The 18844-nt window shown below is 54.1% G+C and overlaps 1 long non-coding RNA gene across 3 annotated transcripts in view; it reads right to left on the bottom strand.

Annotated features, from left to right (window-relative positions):
- Nucleotides 1-2246: 2246 nt before the first annotated feature.
- LOC127493646 (uncharacterized) overlaps nucleotides 2247-18844 on the bottom strand; it is a 31691-nt gene continuing 15093 nt past the window's right edge. Inside the window, exons 2-6 of one of the 3 annotated variants that reach the window (XR_011390897.1) lie at nucleotides 4763-4864; nucleotides 4130-4241; nucleotides 3811-4014; nucleotides 3569-3689; nucleotides 2247-2479 (exon numbers count right to left, since the gene is read on the bottom strand). This is a non-coding gene — a long non-coding RNA (uncharacterized lncRNA). Of the gene's footprint in view, nucleotides 2480-3437; nucleotides 3690-3810; nucleotides 4015-4129; nucleotides 4242-4762; nucleotides 4865-18844 lie in introns of those variants that run through there. The other 2 variants (XR_011390896.1, XR_011390895.1) reach the window with 2 other exon arrangements.

Below are 18844 nucleotides of genomic sequence, written 5' to 3'. Positions count from 1 at the left end.
GTCTCCCACGCAGGTGCAGGGGCCCAAGTACCTGGGCCATCTTCTAATGCTCTCCCAGGCCATAGCAGAGAGCTGGATTGGTGGTGGAGCAGCTGAGACTTGACCTGGCACCTATATGGGATGCCAGCACTGCAGGTGGCAGCTTTACCCTTCTATGCCACAGCGTTGGCCCCCAGATTTTTAACTTTTGCGTCTCAAGCAAATTCCAATTTTTATTTATTTATTTTTATTTTTTGCCAGGCAGAGTTAGACAGTGAGAGAGACAGAGAGTTATAGACAGTGAGAAAGAGACAGAGAGAATGGTCTTCCTTCCGTTGGTTCATCCCCCAATGGCCGCCACAGCCGGCGCCATGCCGATCCGAAGCCAGGAGCCAGGTACTTCTTCCTGGTCTCCCATGCGGGTGCAGGGACCAAAGGACGTGGGCCATCCTCCACTGTCCTCCTGGGCAGAGAGCTGGACTGGAAGAGGAGCAACCAGGACTAGCACCCAGCACCCCAACCGGGACTAGAACCCAGGGTGCCGGCGCTGCAGGCAGAGGATTAGCCAAGTGAGCCACGGCGCCGGCCCAAATTCCAATTTTGTGAAAAATTATTTTTATGGTATTGACTTTGCCATTCCTGATACAGTCAAGTTGCTAACGCCACAGAAGGTGATCGAGCAATTTTTTTTTTTTTACCATCCACATGTGTAGTAGCCTCAGGAACTACTTCATTAAACTGGAGGTTGGAGGGGCCCAGGAGAGAGAGAGAGAGAGAGAGAGAGAGAGAGAGCTCTTCCATCCACTGGTTCACTCCCCAGATGGCTCCAACAGCCAGTCCGGGCCAGGCTGAAGCCAGAGGCCAGGAGCTCCATCCTGAGCTCCCGCATGGGTGGCAGGGGCTCACGGACTTGGGCCATCTTCTGCTGCCTTCCCAGGTGCATTTGCAGGGAGCTGGATCAGAAGCAGAGCAGCTGGGACTTGAACTGGTGCTCTGATGTGGGTGCCAGTGTTGCACATGGTGACTTAACCTGAGGGTCCACAGCCCCAGCCCCAACCCCACCCTCCTAACCACCGTTCTCAGTTCTGTAAGTCACCTTCCTGTCTCCACCAGGACAGCGGCCTTTACATTAATATAAAGCATGTTCCAGGTTTCCTGTCGGGATCACCACGTACTTATTGAACAGATGGATAGATAGATAGATAGATAGATAGATAGATAGATAGATAGATAATATGGTAGCTATCTGGCTTCAGCAGCTTGTTGATCTGTCAAGTTAGTCCCGGGTACACGAAGCTGTGTGCGTCTGTGGACTTGTTCCTGGGGCGAATTCACAGATGGGATCGCTGTTGGCCGGGGCACCTGCCTCCCTGCCTCTTGCTACCTGGCTGCTCTGCTCACTTCTCAAAGGCCGTGGCAGTTTGCTGTGCCACCCGAGTTACAGCCCCACCTGATCAATGATTCTGAAGTCCAGTTTAGAAGATGTGTGAGTTAACTTTCTTTAAAAACATTGTATTTATTTGAAAGGCAGAGTTACAGAGAGAGAGAGAGAGAGAGAGAGAGAGAGAGAGAGAGAGAGAGTCTTACATCCACTGGTTCACTCCCCAAATGGCCAAAACAGCCAGGGCTGGGCCAGGCCAAAGCCAGGAGCCTCTTCCGGATCTCCCACGTGGGTGCAGAGGCCCAAGCACTTGGGCCACCCTCTGCTGTTTCCAGGTGGATTTAGCAGGCAGCTGGATCGGAAGTGGAGCAGCTGCGACTTGAACCAGTGCCAACACGGGATGCTGGCACTGCAGGCAAGGGCTTTAACCCTCTGGACCACAGCACCGGCCCTGCAAGGTAGCTTTCTGTTACTGAAATGAAGTGGCTGAGGCAGGCAGTACTTGGTAAGGAAAAGAGTTTTCTTTGGCTCACAGTTCTCGAGGGGCAAGGGCCAGGGCCCTCGTCTGCTGAGCATCTCCTGGCAAAAGACAGGGAGCGTGGGTGCCCGTGTCTGTGTGGTCTCCTCCCCACTCCTACTAATGCCAGCAGGATGCAGTCAGGAGCCCCAGCCTAATGACCTCTGATCGAATCACTGCCCAACGTGCCCCCCCCCACAGTCAGGCCGACTGTCCACCCTCTTTGCACCATTAACCTGAGACTTTGAGGACTCAACTCCCCCATGAGTTTGGGGGGACAAGTCATAGTGAAACCAAGGTAGCAGGTGTGAGACTGGAACTCAAAGTTGAAGCTTGGTTTTGAAAATGAGAATTTCTTCCTGCCATGTATTTTTTTTAAAGATTTTATTCATTTATTTGAGAGGTGGAGTTACAGATAGAGAGAGGGAGAGACAGAGAGAAAGGACTTCCATCTGCTGGTTCACTCCCCAAATGGTCACAACGGCTGGAGCTGTGCTGATCCGAATCTAGGAGCCAGGAGCTTCTTCTGGGTCTCCCATGCAGGTTCAAGGGCCCAAGCACTTGGTCCATTTTCTACTGCTTTCCCAGGCCAAAACAGAGAGCTGCAATGGAAGAGGGGCAGCCAGGATTAGAACCGGCGCCCATATGGGTTGCCTATGCCAAAGGTGGAGGCTTAGCACGCTATACCATAGCTCCGGCCCCCTTGCCATGTATATTATAACAGCTTCCTTTTTTTTTTTTTTTTATAGATTTATGTATTTGAAAGAGTTATAGAGAAGGGGAGAGAGAGAGAGAGAGAGAGAGAGAGAGAGAGAGAGAGGTCTTCCATTCGCTGGTTCACTCCCCAGATGGCCACAGGACTGGGCTGGACTGAAGCCAGAATCCAGGTGCTTCATCCAGGCCTCCCACATGGGCCATCCTCTGCTGCTTCTCCCAGGCCATTAGGCAGGGAGCTGGATTGGAAATGGAGCAAACAGGCGCCCATATGAGATGCTGGCATCACAGGGGTGGCTTTACCTGATACACACAATGCCAGCCCAGCTTCCCTGTTTCGAGGGATGATTTTGTACCCAGCTAGCGTGCAGAATCCATTGAGTGCAGCATCTCATCAAGTTCTCTTTAAATCCTCTGAAAGCCAGGGGAGGGAGGGGAGGGTGCTGTGGCATAGCAGGTTAAGCCACTGCCTGGGCCCCTGCACCCATGTGGGAGACCCAGAAGAAGCTCCTGGCTCCTGGCTTTGGCCTGGCCCAGCCTTGGCCGTTGTGCCATTTGGGGAATGAACCAGTGGATGGAAGAACTCACTTTCTTTTGCACGCTTTCTCTCTCTCTGTCTCTTTGCCTCTCTCTGAAACTCTTTCAGATAAATAAATAAATCTTTTTAAAAAATACATACCCTATGAAAGGGACACAATCACAAGTAAAGAAATCGACACTCACTCTGAAATTCCCCAAGGCCACAAAATGTAGTTTCAAATCTAGGTCTGACATGTGCCTCTTTTGGGGAAAAATTTCCTAATTTATTTGAATGACAGAGTGACAGAGGGAAGGACAGCCAGAGAGCTTTTTTTTTTTTTTTTTTTTTTAAGATTTATGTATTTATTTGAAAGGCAGAGTCACAGAGAGGCAGAGAGAGAGAGAGAGAGACAGAGAGATGTCTTCCATCCACTGGTTCACTCCCCAGATGGCCATACAGGCTGGAGCTGCACCAATCTGAAGCCAGGAGCCAGGAGCTTCTTCCGGGTCACCCATATGGGTGCAGAGTTCCAAGGACTTGGGCCATCTTCCACTGCTTTCCCAGGTCATAGCAGAAAGCTGGATCAGAAATGGAACAGCCGGGATTCTAACCGGTGCCCATATGGGATGCTGGCACTGCAGGAGGAGGCTTTACCTGCTGCCCCACCCCCCCCCACCCCGCCTTTAAGATTTTATTTACTTGAGAGGTAGAGTTAGAGAGAGAGAGAGAGAGAGAGAGAGAGAGAGAGAGGTCTTCCATCCGCTGGTTCACTCCCCAGATGGCCGCAAAGGCTGGAGCTGCGCCAATCCGATGCCAGGAGCTTCTTCCAGGTCTCCCATGTGGGTGCAGGAGCCCAAGCACTTGGACCATCTTCTACTGCTTTCCCAGGCCACAGGCAGGGAGCTGGATCAGAAGAGGAGCGGGACATGAACCTGGCTCATACACATGCCAGCGCCGCAGGCGGAGGATTAACCTATTGTGCCACAGTGCAGTCCCCAAGGAGAGGGAGAAATCTTACCTCTGCTGGTTCACTTGCCAAATGGTAGAGCCAAGAAGCACACCCCCATCTCCTACATGGGTGTCAGGGACCCAGGCACCATCTGAGGTCTGCATTAGCAGGAAGGTGGAATCTGAAACAGAGCAGCCAGGACTAGAACCAGGCACTCCAGTATGGGATGTGGGCATCCCAAGCAGCAATTTAAAAAAAAAAAAAAAAAGATTTTTATCTATTTATTTATTTGAGAGGCAGAGTTACAGAGAGGAAGAGGAAGAGAGGTCTTCCATCCCCTGGTTCACTCCCCAGATGGCTGCAATGGCCGGAGCTGCGCCCATCTGAAGCCAGGAGCCAGGAACTTCTTCCGGGTTTCCTACGTGGGTGCAGGGGCCCAAGCACTTGAGCCATCTTCTACTGCTTTTCCAGGAGCATTAGCAGGGAGCTGGATCGGAAGAGGAGCAGCTGGGACATGAACCGGTGCACATAGGGACGCTGGCGCCTTAGGCAGAGGCTCAGCCTCCTATGCCACAGCACTGGCCCCATCCAAGCAGCGATTTTAACTGTTGCCCTGAACACCTGCCCCCACCCCTTGCCCTCTGCCTCACTGTGTGTATGAAGTCCAGGCGAGACCCAGGAAAACCACATTACAGCACTTACCTTAGAGCCGGGTGTCTTTGACTACAAAGGCACTGAAGGCATTTTTATTCTGGGCAGAGATCTCACACTCTCCTGACGACATGGACAGAGGGAGGACGCTGCCTTCACGAACACGTGACATGGAAAACGGAAATAGGGTCGCGGATTTAGGATCGTTGGCTGTCAGGGGTAACGTCAAGCTGTGAGCGTCTTTCTCCGGCGTACGCAGGAACTCTGCTCACGCAGGGCCCGGGAGGACCCTTGTTCTAAGGAGACTCGTTGGTCTCTGTCCCGGGTTCCTGCACACAGCTCCAGAGTGACCATGGCTTCTGGACGCAAACGAGCTGACTGGTTGCTGGGCCCTGGCAAGCTTCAGTACGCGGCTGTGTCGCCGGTTAGAGGAATGCTCAGCTCCATCCCCAGCCTCCGGGAAAGGGAGAGGGGCTGGAGACCCCATCCATCGGCAGTGGCCAGTGATTTAATCAATCACGTAACCTCGTGGGCTCTCTCCATGGAAACCCCCAGAGGATGCGTTTGGAGAGCTTCTGGGTCAGCGAACACCGTGACGTGCTGGGAGCAGGACGCACCTGCAGGGGGCATGGACCCTTCACACCTGCCTCACACCCCCACACCCGGCCCTCTGTGTCTCTCCCACCTGGCTGTTCTGAGTTGTGTCCTTTATAACAAACAGATAAGGATAAGCAAAGCAGCTGTCTGAGCTCTGAGGGTCATTTTAGCAAATGATGAAACCCAAGGAAGAGGCTATAGGAACCCGCTGTGCATAGCTGGCCGGTCAGACGTGCAGGTGGCCGGGGCTTCAGACGGACATCCGAAGTGGGGGTCAGTCTGAGACCAAGCCCTTAACCTGTGGGCCTGCGCTAACTCCGGGGGTCAGTATCAGAACTAACACTGAGCTGGTGTCCGAGCTGCAGCGGTGGGATTGGAGGAGCTGGCGCTGTGGCCCAGGGGTTAGGCCACTGCTTGTGACGCTGCCGTTCCGTACCACAGTGCTGGTTCGAGTCCCAAGTAGTCTACTTCCAGGTGTGCTTCCTGCTAATACACCTGGGAAGGCAACAGAAAACGGCCCAAGCACGTGGGTCCCCGCCATCCACAATGGGAGAACAGGATGGAGTTCCTGGCTCCTAGCTTTGGTCTGGCCCCAACCTGGCTGTTGTGGCCATTTGGGGAGTAGACAATAGAAGGAGGATCATTCATCTCTCTCTCTCTCTCTCTCTCTCTCTCTCTCTCCTCTCTCTTATCTTTTTCCTCCTCGCTCTCTGTGACTCTGCCTTTCAAATAAATAATTATTGCAAAAAAAAAAAAAAAAAAAAAAAAAAAAAAGAAGTGAAATTGGAAAAGGCTCCACGCCTTTGATCAGGAGGAGAAAACCCCACGTGTCCGGCATCAGCCGTGTTGAGTGCAGACAGACCACAGGCCTCACCTCCGTTCTCCCTTCCTGCTCACCCCCAGGAAATGCTCTGTGAGGGCCAGTGTGCCACCTGGTCCACACCCGCAGCAGAGCCCCCTGGTGGCTACACTGCAGAACGAGCGGGTCTTTCCTGATGCAGCAAGGACAGAGAGCCACGTGGAGCTCCCCCCTCCCCCCTGCATAATGGCAAGCAGGCCCCCCTCTCTGCCCTGCCTCGACCAGCCCCGCCCTGCCGGGACTACTGGACATGCCACCGTCTGAAGAGTCCAGCCATCGCCTGCGCTCTCCCCACTCCTCCCAAGCTCCCTCCCCGCAACTCAGAGTCCAGCTCAGCCTCAGCCCCAACCCCTCCCAGCTCACACTAACCCCGCGGGACCTCAGAAGCAACCAAGCCTCCCCCTGTCTCAGCAGCCCAGCTTGAGCTCAGCCCCCCAAGCCCCTTCCCGCCACTCTGTACCATGTAAGCCACTAGTCCACAAGGGAGGGGCTCTCTCTGGGCTGCGGTCGCTGGCCACCCTCTGAACAAACCTGTTCTGTCTCTCCCCTCCTGGCACTCCCTGTTCCGGTTTGGTGATGGGGCCTTATGGGAGATGCCCCGCCAGTCGGTCCCAGAAACCACGGGGGTTGTGGATACTGCTCGGCTTCAATAAAGCTGGCGGTTTCTTTTCTGAATCTAGCATGGCCGTTGTTTTTAAGAAATACCTGGAAGACTTCTAGGTGCGAGAGGAACGCACCAATGAACAAGATGGGATTCCTGCCTCCGACATTAGTGAGGCCAGTGGGCGAGCCAGCAGTGAGAAGTCAGTATGCGGCAGGGCTCAGGTGGGGCACCAGCGGGGGCTGGGGAGTGAGGGAGATCCTTAGGCTGAGACCCGCAGCTTGAGTGAATCCGTGCAATTGGAAAGCAGTTTAGGCGAAAGGGGGGATGGGCTGCAGGGATATTTGAAGAGAAAATGACAGCCTGAACAGGAGCACTGAGCACATAGGAGGGTGAAGGTTTGCAGGAAAATGGAATTAAAAGAGACTTGAGGGGTGGCCATCCTGACTCAGCAGGGTAAGCCACCGCTTGTGCACCAGCATCCGTGTCAGAGCGCTGGTTCAAGTCCCGGCTGCTCAGTTTCCAATCCAGCTTCCAGCTAAAGCACCTGGGAGACAGCAGAAGATGGCTCCGAGTGCTTGGGCCCCTGACAGCCACGTGGGAGACCTGGATGGAGTTCCAGGTTCCTGGTTTCAGCCTGGCCCAGTCACCACACACAGGTGAGCGGAGTCAAACCTGATGGGCGTCTCCGAATCAGTGTGAGTGGTGTCATTGACCTTGATGCGGGGGCTGGGAGCCAGTGGGACCAGCATCGTGGGTCACAGGTGAGGGACTCCTCTGTGCCCACAGAGATCCTTCGCACTTTGCACAACTGGTACTTGGCTCCCTCAAGTGTAACACGATGACAGCAAAGTGACCCTTGGTGTCACAGGTCAGACCAGATTCTCTCGTCTTGTCGCAGCTGATGACATCCATAAAACCAGCAGGGGGCAGCACTGAGACACAGCAGGTTAAACCATTGCCTGAAGTGCCAGCATCCCACATGGATGCCGGTTCAAGTCCTGGCTGCTCCACTTCCCATCCAGCTCCCTGCTAATGCACTTGGAAAAGCAGCAGAGGATGGCCTAAGTGCTTGGGCCCCTGCACCCACATGGGAGACTCAGAAGAAGCTCCTGGCTCCTGGCTTTGGATAGATGTAGCTTTGGCCATTGTGGCCATTTGGGGAGTGAACCAGTGGACTGAAGATCTTTTTCCGTCTCCGCCTCTGCCTCTCTGTAACTCTGCCTTTCAAATAAATAAAAATAAATCTTTTTTTTTTTTTTTTCAAGTGGTACAGCTGGGACTCGAACCAGCTTTCCAGTATGGGATGTCGGCCTCGCAGGAGGCGGCCTAACCCGCTGCCCCGCAACGCCGCGCCCATGCTCCACTTCAAATCTAGGGCAGGCCTCCTCGCTCCCATCTCACTGTGCGGTGCTGCTGGCTGAAGTGACCACTCGTTGACCCTCCGGAATAATAACCGGCTGCCGGCTGACCTCTCATTTCCCTCTATCTCTCTGTGTCTCCTACAAGCCAACAGGTTTGCAGACTCAGAGTGTGTCTTTCCCTCTCCGGCTAGAACTTACAGAGGCCCTGACGTCCCCACCAGGCATCAGCTCAGGCCCACACACTGGCCAGCCGTCCTTGGCTGAGCGAGCCTGAGACTGACTGCTGGGTTCAGCCTGCCTCACCTCATCTTCTGTGTTTATTATTTTTTTTTTTAATTTATTTGTTTCATTTGAGAGGCAGAGTTACAGCCATTACAGTGAGAGGGAGAGTCAGCGAGAGAGAGGTCTTTCATCCGCTGGTTCACTCCCCAAATGGCCACAATGGCCGGAGCTGAGCCAATCCGAAGCCAGGAGCCAGGAGCTTCTGCCGGGTCTCCCACCGCGGGTGCAGGGCCCAAGCACCTTGTGCCATCCTCCGCTGCTTTTCCAGGTGCATTAGTAGGGAGGTGGATGGGAAGTGGAGCAGCCAGGACTAGAACCGGGCGCCCATATGGGATGCCGGCGCTACAGGTGGAGGATTAACCAAGTGAGCCACAGCGCCGGCCCCTATTTTTATTTTATTTTATTTATTTATTTTTTTTGACAGGCAGAGTGGACAGTGAGAGAGAGAGACAGAGAGAAAGGTCTTCCTTTTGCCGTTGGTTCACCCTCCAATGGCCGCCGCGGCCGGCGCGCTGCGGCCAGCGCACCACGCTGATCCGATGGCAGGAGCCAGGAGCCAGGTGCTTTTCCTGGTCTCCCATGGGGTGCAGGGCCCAAGCACCTGGGCCATCCTCCACTGCACTCCCTGGCCACAGCAGAGGGCTGGCCTGGAAGAGGGGCAACCGGGACAGAATCCAGCGCCCCGACCGGGACTAGAACCCAGTGTGCCGGCGCCGCTAGGTGGAGGATTAGCCTAGTGAGCCGCGGCGCCGGCCCCTATTTTTATTTTTTACAACACTATTTTCAGAAACTAAATTCTACATCAGGTAGAAAAGCAATAGAAGATATGACTAATACAATTAAATGTGTGTTTTTTTAAAAAACATTTACTTTGTTAAAGTTTTATTTATTTATTTGAAAGAGAGAAGGAAAGACAGAGAGAGAGAGAGAATATTCCATCTTCTGGTTCACTCCTCAAACACCTACAACATCTGGGGCTGGGAAGGGTGGCAGCCGGGAGCCTGGGACCCCACCCAGACCTCCCATGAGGGTGGCAGGAACCCACGTCCTTAGCTCATCATCTGCTGCCTGCCAGGAGTATCAGCAGGGAGCTGGACTGGACGCGGAGCCGAGATGCTACCCCAGGCGCTCTGAGAGGGTATGGAGGGTTCCGAAACAGCAGCTTCCCCGGCTGCACCGCAACACCTGCCCGTTTTGGTTTTCAAACCTTCCATGTCAAGCCCAAAGAGGCAGCCCAGCCCCGGCAAAGCCACTCGAGGACACCGGAAAGCATCCAGGGCCATTCTGCTGTCTACCTTTGCACCCACCGTGCCTCTGTCCATCCGTCTGGGCTCTGTGTATCGTGGACAGGCAGGACCTACAGCAGCTACAGCTTACTCACCCGCCACAAGGAAGAAGGGGCGGGCTGGAGGAGCCGCACTGTTTCACTGGTTCGGAGAGGAAGGGAGGTTGACAGCAATGCGGCAGCGCTCCCCCCATGTGACTTGTCAGAAGCAAGAAAGGCCCACAGCCGGGTCATCCAAGGTGGGAAGAGGGAGGAGGGGGCTCCTGGGAGATGATGGGAACCGGAGGGGGAAAGCTGCACACACAGGCGGCTGAGAGCCCAGTGTGCGGCCCTGAACGTGGTGGTTCCCTCCCCCGCCCAACACACGCCCACCAGCAGGTGTGGGGGGCAGCGAGGCCGGCCCAGCTGCTCCCCATCTCCTGCAGGGAACAGGGCAGAGGACCAGCAACCGAGGAGGAACAAGCAAACTGCGCTGCCGGACAGTGAGGAGGAGAAGTAGGGGGGTCTGGACACAAAAGAACCAAAAGCAGAGACTCCAACAAATCTTTGCACGCGCGTGTTCACCGAGGTGCTGCTCACAACAACCAAAGAAAGAAACCCTGGGGTGGGCACGGCGGAAAAGGGGTTAAGTCACCGGCCAATCCTACCTCAGCGTGACTGGGTTAAGTCTCAGCTTCCTGCTAACACAGCAGAAGACGACTCAAGTGGGTCCCAGCTTTGCTTGCAGGAGACTGGGAGGGACTTCTGGTTCCTGACTCGGGCCTGGCTCAGTCCTGTGTATCGCGGGCATTTGGGAAGAGAACCAGCAGGTGGAAGATTCTCTCTCTCCATTTCTCTGGCTTTCAAATAAATTAATTAATTTAACAAAATAAGGTGGAAAGTCCAGTGTGCCCTGACTGCTCAGTGGATGGTCACAGCGCAACAGAGCCATGCCTGGAACATTACACACCCTCGCGGGAATGAGGGACCCACGCACACTGCCGCAGGGACACGCCGTGGGCCCCCTAAGCTCAAGAAACAGTCAGTCAGACTCCTGTCTCAGTCGGGGCTCTCCAGAGAAACAGAGCACTGACACGTGCACAGGGAGAGGTAGACTAAGAGGAGCATTATTGATTTACTTATGTCCAAAGATTTATTGACTTATTTGAAAGGCAGAGTTACAGAGAGGCAGACGCACAGAGAGAGGAGAGAGAGGTCTTCCATCTGCTGGCTCACTTCCCAAGTGGCTGCAATGGCGGGAGCTGATCTGAAGCAGGAGCCAAAAGCCTGGGTCTCCCACGTGGGTACAGGGGCCCAAGGACTTGCGCCATCTTCCGCTTTCCCAGGAATAATTCAGCCTTCCTTGGCATTTCAGTTCGACTGGGCACGCAGGAGCCGGGACGGTGCCCACCACTGGGGCAGGGCTGCTCCTGGGTGCTCAGTGTACTCAGATTCGCGTCCCGCCTTTTCCAGACATACCCTTGCGCACGTCCCAGAAATCAGTTCTTCCCGCCGAGCGTCCCCTCACGCCTGGACGCGCGAGAGCGCTCACGACTGCAGGTGATCCACCCACGCGAGACGCGCAGCCAGGACGGAGGGCGAAGCAGCACTCGCCCGGGGCCGCAGGTCTGTGGAGCAGGCTGCGGGATAGGGCTGCGTTCTAGATGGCCGGGCTGGCTACACAGTGCTGGAAAGCGGGCGCTCCCGCACAGATACCAAACGGAACCGTCAGGGACCAGGGCGCAAACCTCGCTCCCTTAATTTTCTCCCAGCTGTGCAGGCAGGCCCCAAGAGCAAGGCGCAGGACGGTTTGGTCTGGCTCCGCCAGCGGCCCTTGCTCGGGCATTCTCTTCTGTGGGTGGGGTCAGGGCCTCACTCCTGGGAAACCTTTGAATTCGACCTCATTATAGGCCCCACCTCGGTCCTCTCCAGGGTTAGGATCTCAACCAGGGAGCCATGCTGTGGCACAGCAGGAAAAGCCGCCACCTGGGACCCTGGCATCCCATATGGGTGCAGGCTGCTCCACTTCCGATCCAGCTCTCTGCCTTGGCCTGGGAAAGCAGCAGCAGATGGCCCAAGTCCTTGGGCCCCTGCACCCACGTGGGAGACCTGGAAGAAGCTCCTGGCTACGGATTGGCTCAGCTCTGGCCATTGCCGCCATTTGGGGAGTGACCCAGCGGATGGAGGAGGATCTCTCTCTGTCTTTCAAATAAACAATTTTTTTAAAGGAATTCAGGCAGTGAATCTGGGTCAGGGGTAGGGCAAGGTGCAGATGCAGGGGGTCACAGTTCATGGTCCGGGCGGAAAACCAGGCTGCGTGCTCTGCGCGTCTGCGGCTCTGTCTCCCTTCCTAAAGAGGCCAAGCGCCACTGCACGGCGGGCGGTGTCCGCCAGGGGGCGCGCGGTCGCCTCTCGGGCCGCCCCGCCTGCCGCGCGCCACGTGTCGCCCGCGCTGCGCGGGAGCCTGCGGCGGCGGCGGCGCCACTGCTCGGTTCCCCAGGGTCAGGGCCGCCCGCGAGCGCCGCCGCCGGCTCCGCCTGCGGGGGGAAGCCGCTGACCTCCGGGGGCGGCGCCTGAGGCCGCGGAGGAGCGGGGCACCGCCCCAGGCCCCCACCCCCCCGTAAGGGCGGTGGCGAGGCGCCCCGGAGCACACGCGTGCACGGGCGCCTCCCGCGCTGGCAGTGCAGCGGGTCCCCGAGGACGCCCTTGAGCCAACAAGCTGACCGAGGCGACCGCGGCCCGCATCTCGGGGCCTGGGTTCAGCCCCTGGGGCCAGCTCTGGACCGCGGCCTCCTGCCGCTGTACGCCTGGGTGGCCGCAGGTGATGGCGGCTTAGGTGGCTGGGTCCCTGCCACCCACGTGGAGGACCCGGGTGGAGACGTTTCTCTGGGCCTGGCGTCCATTTGGGGAGTGAACCTGTTGAGGAGAGGGTTGTGCGTCTCTGCCTCTCGAGTAAAATGAAATAAAAAACAATTAAAACCCTGCTAACTTCCCTGCGCCCTCTGCCTGCACAGCCACCATTCTGCGTGGGCGCCCGTGAATCAGACTGCTTAGGGTCCTCAGACACGTGGTGTCCCACAGCCTTGTCCCTTGTGTCTGTATGTCATGAGCGGAAATGGCTAAGGTTCACCGGTGTTGGGGCGCCAGTTGGGATCCCCCCCTTTTTTTTCTAAATTTTTTTTATTTAATGAGCATAAATTTCCAAAGTACAGCTTATGGATTACAATAGCTTCCTCCCCCCCATAACTTCCCTCCCACCCACAACGCTCCCCTCTCCCACTCCCTTTCCCCTTCCCTTCACATCAAGATTAATTTTCAATTATCTTTATATACAGAAGATCAATTTAGTGTATATTAAGTAAAGATTTCCACATTTTGCTCCCACACAGAAACACAAAGTGTAAAATACTATTTGAGTACTAGTTATAGCATTAAACACCTAAGAGTAATTGTGTATTAGTTACAGAGTTCAACCAATAGTTTTAAGTAGAATATAAAATTCAACTTTTGTATTGTTGTGGCTCCCCCCCCACCTCCCTCCCTCGCGTGGCCCTCCCCTCACCCACTCCCTCTCCCATCCTGCCCTTCATCACGTTTCATTTTCAATTACCTTCATATATTGAAGATCAACTTAGTATATACTAAGCAAGGATTTCAACAGGCTGCACTCACACAACCGAACCATGTATAGGGTGTTGTTCGACTCATAGTAAAATACATTAAGGACAGAGATCCTACGTGGGGAGCATGAACCCAGTGACTCCCGTTGTTGATTTAACAATTGGCACTCTTATTTATGATGTCAGCAATCACCTGAGACTCTTGCTATGAGCTGTCTAGGCTATGGAAGCCCCTTGAGTTCACCGACTCTGAACTTGTTTAGTCAAGGCCGGATCACAGTGGAGGTTCCTTCCTCCCTTCAGAGAAAGGCGCCTCCCTCCTTGATGGCCTGATCCTTCTGCTGGGGTCTTGTTCACCAGGATCTTTCATTTAGATTGTTTTTTGCCACCATGTCATGGCTCTCCATGCCTGTGAGACTCTCGTGGGCCTTTTAGCCAGATCCGAATGTCCCGAGGGTTGATTCTGAGGCAGGAGTGCTGCCATTCTATGAGTCTGCTGTGTGTCCTGGGATCCCCTTCTTTTTAAAGGCTCAGTAACTTGCCCTTGCGTGAATGACCACGTCTTGTGTCCCATTCATCCACCAGTGGACATTGCTGTGGCGTCCACCTTCTGGCCCTCATGGGCAGTGTATGCTGCCGCCAACACTGGTTTCAAAAATATCCCCTTGAGAGGCCGGCCTGTGGCACAGCGGGCACAGCCACGGCCTGCAGTGGGGCATCCCATACGGGCGCCAGCTGGAGTCCCAGCCGCTCCATTTCCGATTTCTGCTATGGCCCGGGAAGGCAGCAGAAGATGGCCCAAGTGCTTGGACCCCTGCACCTGCATGGGAGACCCAGAAGAAGCTCCTGGCTTCAGATTGGCGCAGTTCCAGCCATTGTAGCCATCTGGGGAGTGACCAGCAGGTTGAAGACCTCACTCTCTGCCTCTGCCTTTCAACTAAAAATACATAAAATTTTTTAAAATCCCTTTGAGTTCCTGCTTTCAATTCTTTTGGGTGTAGAAGGTGTAGACCCAAAAGTGGGGTTTCTGGGCCATGTGATAATTTTGTGTTCAGCTTTTTGAACAACTGCTAACCTGTTCCACACTGGATGCATCATGTTATTATTACTATTATTTAGTGTTTATTTGTTTATTGAAAGGCAGAGAGAGAGAGAGAGAGAGATCCTCCATCCGTGGGTTCACTCCCCAAATATCTACAACAAGTAGGGATGGGTCAGGTAGCAGCCCGGAAACAGGCGCTTCAGCCAAGCCTCCCACGAGGGTAGCAGGGACCCAAGCACTTGGGCCATCTTGCTGCCTTCCAGGCCCAGCAGCTGGGAGCTGAAGGGACGGGGAGGGAGCAGCGGATGGCAGGCACTTGGGCTGTGCCTGCGCTGCAGTCTCACTGCTGCGTTGAGTCGCTGGGCTGGTTTCCTGGACTCTGGCTGCAGAGGAAGTTGCCTCGGGCTGAATCCCTGAGTCTCACTGGATCTGATCGCGATGAGAGTTTGCACGCTGCACTTTGGAGCTGATGCTGGGGCACATGAAGACTGCTGGGGCAGACTGGGATGGGATGCATGCATTTTGTACATGAGAACAGACTTGGGTCGAAGGGCGCCCAAGGCAGAACAGGTTGCTTTGGATGCCTCCTCCAAAACTCGTGTTGAAATTTGGTTCCCACTGGGACAGTGTCAAGAGGTGGGGCCTTTGAGCCGGCGCCGCGGCTCACTAGGCTAATCCTCCGCCTAGCGGCACCGGCACACCGGGTTCTAGTCCCGGTTGGGGCGCCGGATTCTGTCCTGGTTGCCCCTCTTCCAGGCCAGCTCTCAGCTGTGGCCAGGGAGTGCAGTGGAGGATGGCCCAGGTGATTGGGCCCTGCACCCCATGGGAGACCAGGAAAAGCACCTGGATCCTGGCTCCTGCCATCGGATCAGCGCGGTGCGCCGGCTGCAGCGGCGGCCATTGGAGGGTGAACCAACTGCAAAGGAAGACCTTTCTCTCTGTCTCTCTCTTACTGTCCACTCTGCCGGTCAAAAAAAAAAAAAAAAAGAGGTGGGGCCTTTGAGTGGTGCTTAGGCCTTGAGGACTCTGCCACTGTAAACAGATTAGTGACCCTATTGGGGGAGTGGGTGAGTTACCACCACAAGCTCCTGGTAGAAAGGAGAAGTGGGCTGGGTTTCCTCACCTGTCCTGAGCGCTGCCTGCCCGGCCTGCCCTCCCGCCGTCTCCCATACACATGAGGACACAGCGGGAGGGTCCTCACCAGCGCCAACACCGTGCCCTTGGATTTCCCACCCTCCAGAACTGTGAGAAGTGTTTGTCTTCCTTTCTCTTTTTAAAAGATTTATTTATTTATCTTGAAAGTTACAGAGAGAGAGAGAATATGAATCTTTCACCCATTGGTTCACTCCCCAAATGGCTGCAATGGCCGGTTCTGGGCCAGGCTGAGGCCAGGAGCCAGGAGCTTCATCCAGGTCTCCCAGATGGGAGCAGGGACCCAGGAACTTGGGCCACCCTCTGCTGCTTTCCCAGGCACATTAGCAGGGAACTGGATTGGAAGTGAAGCAGCCAGGACTTGAACCGGAGCCCATATGGGATGCTGGTGCTACAGCACTATACCTATACATTTTTCTTTTTAAATTACCCAGTTTGTAGTATTGTTAGAGCAGCACCAAACGGACTAGGTTACAGCCTCCCCTTGTACAGTCCCTGCTAAGACCTCCGGGTGAGCCCAACAATGTCTTATTTTCAGCCACTGGGAAACGTCCCAGCCTCTCTATCTTTGGACTTTCTACTGAGCAGCCCCAACCTGTGCCGCCCCCTTACATAGATTCTGAGCGGTCTCAAGGCCTCGTTACAAATAGTCATGGTCACTCTGAGCACTCCAGGGAGTCCAAGGACTTCAGAGCTCTGTGCCTATAACCAGGCATCTCCCTGCTGCAAGGTCCACCTGCGGAAGTTGCTGGTCTCACATGGAGTCCCCGTGTGAAGCCCAACAACTGACCCAGGAAGCCACGAAGGATCCTGCACCCACAGATGCCTGCTAGGCGACAGCAAGGGACCAGTGTTGTGGTACAGGGGGTTAAGCCACTGCCTGGACGCCGGTATCCCATATTGGAGGGCCGGTTCAAGTCCCAGATGCTCTGCTTCCAATTCAGCTTCCTGCTAACGCACCAGGGAAAGCATCCAGTGATGCTATTTGGACCCTTGCCATGCACATGGTGTGAGAGGCCAGAGCCACGCCGTGACAGGCTTCTCACAAGGCAAAAAAACTGGCTAGGCCCAGGATGCGCCTGGCATGAGAAGATGAACCCTGACACCGGGCAGTCCTGGGTCCAGTCTGGCAGGACCAGGTGGAGGCAACCAATAAGGTGGGCCATCCTTGGTCCTGCAGGGCCAGGGAAAGGAAGGAATGCGGACATAATACTTGTTTGCCTGGGAACTATAAAAACCCCAAGAACAAAGAGAAGGGGGTCTTGGTCCCCCAGCACTGCGTTGCACGGGAGGCTGGGGCCCCAGCTTGCTGGACCTACAAATAAAGTCCCTTTGTTCTTTGCATTTCGGTGAGTCTCGCTGGTTCTTTCTATCTCAGCAAGCTGGAACACAACAATGGGAGATGTGGATGGAGTCATGGCTCCTGGCTCCAGCCTGGTTCAGCCCCAGAGCCAGCCCCAACCCCAGCTGTTGAGGCCATGTGGGGATTGAACCAGTAGATGGAAGATCTCTCTGTGTCTCTCCCTCTCTGTAACTTTGCCTTTCAAATAAGTCAATAAATCTTTAAAAAAAAAAAAAAATCTCAACCAGGGGCCAGCGTTGTGCTGTAGCAGGTTAAAGAGATTCCTGCCTGGACATATGGGACAGAGTTACGCAAGGAACTCCTCATAAACAACATTCCAGGTAAGCTGCTTGCACAGGGACACTTGTCAACCAAGATCACCTCCACCCAGGAGCTAATGCCAACTCCTGCACCAATCCATGGCCTTTCACTCAAAGCATCTTTGAAACAAGACCTTCCTGCTGTCTTTAAAGCTTTCCCTGGGGGCTGACACTGTGGTGCTGATCAAAGCTGCCTCCTGCAATGCTAGCATCCCATACAGGCACCGGTTTGATTCCTGGTCGCTCTACTTCCCATCCTCCTCCCTGCTGATGCGCCTGGGAAAGCAAAGTACAACGGCCTAAGCACTTGGGCTCCTGCACCCAGGGGGAGACCCAGATGAAGCTCATAGGCTCCTGCTTTGGTTTGGCTCAGTCCCGGCTGTTGCAGCCACTTGGGGAGTGAATCATAGATGGAAGATTCTCTCTCTCTCTCTCTCTCTCCCTCCCTCCCTCCCTCCCTCCTTCTCTATCTGTAACTCTGCCTTTCAAATAATAAAACAAACCTTCAAAAAAAAAATTTCCCTGGCTTTGGCCTCTTTGGATGTTGCAGTGCTGCACCATAGCATGCATGGTCCAGGCTGCAGCTCCTCCTCTTCTGGAATGAACTTCCCTGGGGAGAGCCAGCCTCCTGCTCCTAATGATGTGAGTTTGGCCGAGCTTGCTACTTCAACCGTAATTTGCAAAAACACTTTGGATTGGTTCAGTACAAGTAAGCAACTCTAATAGGTGAAGTCTTCCTGTCATTTTGAAAGGCATAACATTTAGAAGCACTGCGTCATGATCGCTTAGGTTGAAGTCAACTCAGCATACGTTTGTAGAGAATTACTACCAGGTCCCGAGAAATTGAAACAGGAGGCATAAAAGTGAATGATGAATTCAGTATAGATTATTCTGACATTGAGAAGTGAATTATAACAAAAACAATTTTGTAGGTCATACCAAAAGCAGTAATTCATAACGAATGGGCATAATGAAAAGGTTCTTGAATTGTCTGATAATCCAAATATTAAAAGAGAATGAAATAAAAGAGTTAGATTTGCAGTCAGTTTACATAAAATACGGATGCTGATGAAGTTAATATAAATCATATGCTGACAGCAGAAGCAAATTAATACCCGTCATCGACTCAGCGCATATCCATCCATCATAGCATAAGAAAATGAGACATGCTCTGAAATATTATGCCTAATCTCTGAAATTCTGAAGAAGTATGTTGAAAGTCGGAGCTATGGGGGAGCTATAGCTATAGCCTGGGATGAACTCCAAACACAGCTTGGGCAAATGAGGATTTATTTATTTATTATAGCTTATTGTTATTTTCATATATATGTATATTTATTCGAAAGGCAGAGAGAGAGAGACAGGCAGAAATCTTCCATCTGCTGGTTCACTCCCCAGATGCCCTCCATAGCCAGGGCTGAAGCCAAGAGCTCAGAACTCAATCTAGGTCACCCATGTAGGAGGCAGGGACCCAACTACTTGAGCCATCACCTGCTGCCTCCCAGGGTGCACTGGTGAGAAGCTGGGATTGGAAGAGGAGCCAAGACTTGAACCAGGCAGTCTGAGTGGGATGTGGGCATTCCAAGTGGCATTTTAAGCACTGTGCCGAATGCTGCCCATATCCAAGGAGCCGGGTGGGGTCTCCCGGTAGAAAATCACTAGGAAGAGCATCCTGGGTAAATGCAACTAG

The sequence above is a fragment of the Oryctolagus cuniculus genome, chromosome 7 (genome assembly GCF_964237555.1).
Source record: "Oryctolagus cuniculus chromosome 7, mOryCun1.1, whole genome shotgun sequence".
Lineage (NCBI taxonomy): Eukaryota > Metazoa > Chordata > Mammalia > Lagomorpha > Leporidae > Oryctolagus > Oryctolagus cuniculus.
Note: the sequence above shows the minus strand (reverse complement) of the source record. Positions and strands in the feature narration are given on the sequence as shown.